Genomic DNA, 1,153 nt, shown 5'->3' on the forward strand with positions numbered 1-1,153 from the left:
ATAGGACTCCTTGAGGGGGGAAAGAGAGAGATGGGGCCGGCCACCTCTCCTAGTCCTAATAGGACTAGGGGAAGGGGGGAGGCGCACAGCCACCTTGTGCTGCCCCTTTCTCCTTTCCACTAAAGTCCACTAAGGCCCATATAGCTCCCGGGGGGTTCCGGTAACCTCCCGGTACTCCGGTAAAATCCCGATTTCACCCGCAACACTTCCGATATCCAAACATAGGCTTCCAATATATCAATCTTTACGTCTCGACCATTTCGAGACTCCTCGTCATGTCCCCGATCTCATCCGGGACTCCGAACTCCTTCGGTACATCAAAACTCATAAACTCATAATATAACTGTCATCGAAACCTTAAGCGTGCGGACCCTATGGGTTCGAGAATAATGTAGACATGACCAAGACACGTCTCCGGTCAATAACCAATAGCGGGACCTGGATGCCCATATTGGCTCCTACATATTCTACGAAGATCTTTATCGGTCAGACCGCATAACAACATACGTCGTTCCCTTTGTCATCGGTATGTTACTTGCCCGAGATTCGATCGTCGGTATCCAATACCTAGTTCAATCTCGTTACCGGCAAGTCTCTTTACTCGTTCTGTAATACATCATCCCGCAACTAACTCATTAGTTGCAATGCTTGCAAGGCTTAAGTGATGTGCATTACCGAGAGGGCCCAGAGATACCTCTCCGACAATCGGAGTGACAAATCCTAATCTCGAAATACGCCAACCCAACATCTACCTTTGGAGACACATGTAATGCTCCTTTATAATCATCCAGTTACGTTGTGACGTTTGGTAGCACCCAAAGTGTTCCTCCGGCAAACGGGAGTTGCATAATCTCATAGTCATAGGAACATGTATAAGTCATGAAGAAAGCAATAGCAACATACTAAACGATCGGGTGCTAAGCTAATGGAATGGGTCATGTCAATCAGATCATTCAACTAATGATGTGATCCCGTTAATCAAATAACAACTCCTTTGTCTATGGTTAGGAAATATAACCATCTTTGATTAACGAGCTAGTCAAGTAGAGGCATACTAGTGACACTCTGTTTGTCTATGTATTCACACATGTATTATGTTTCCGGTTAATACAATTCTAGCATGAATAATAAACATTTATCATGAAATAAGGAA

The sequence above is a fragment of the Triticum dicoccoides genome, chromosome 5A (assembly GCF_002162155.2).
Source record: "Triticum dicoccoides isolate Atlit2015 ecotype Zavitan chromosome 5A, WEW_v2.0, whole genome shotgun sequence".
NCBI classification, from domain to species: Eukaryota; Viridiplantae; Streptophyta; class Magnoliopsida; order Poales; family Poaceae; genus Triticum; species Triticum dicoccoides.